Raw genomic sequence first — 525 nt, 5'->3', positions numbered from 1 at the left:
TATTATAATTATTACCAGTATTGTTTTATTGTTTATTATTACTATAATTATTATTATTGTTATTGTTATATTTTTTTACATAATTTTATTTTCTCTTAATTACCATCATAGTTCTTTTGTTTTTTGGGGATATTGTTATCATCACTATTGTTACTTTTATTATCATCATTATTAATATCATCATTAATTTTTATTATTATTATTATCATTATTATCATCATCATCATTATCATTATAACTGATATTATTATTGTAATTAAAACTATTATCATTATCATTATTGTTATTATTATTATTATTTTATTATTATTACTATTATTATTATTATCATTATTATTATTATTATTATCATTATTATTATCATTATCACTATTGTTAATGTCGTTATTATTGCTAATGTATTATCATTGCTGTTGTTATTGTTTTAGCACTGTTGCTGCTGTTATTGCTGATATGATTATTATCATTGTCATTATCATTACAATTATTGTCATCGTCATTATCATCATTATCTTTATCATTATC

This window comes from Penaeus monodon, chromosome 26 (genome assembly GCF_015228065.2).
Source record: "Penaeus monodon isolate SGIC_2016 chromosome 26, NSTDA_Pmon_1, whole genome shotgun sequence".
NCBI lineage: Eukaryota > Metazoa > Arthropoda > Malacostraca > Decapoda > Penaeidae > Penaeus > Penaeus monodon.
Note: the sequence above shows the minus strand (reverse complement) of the source record.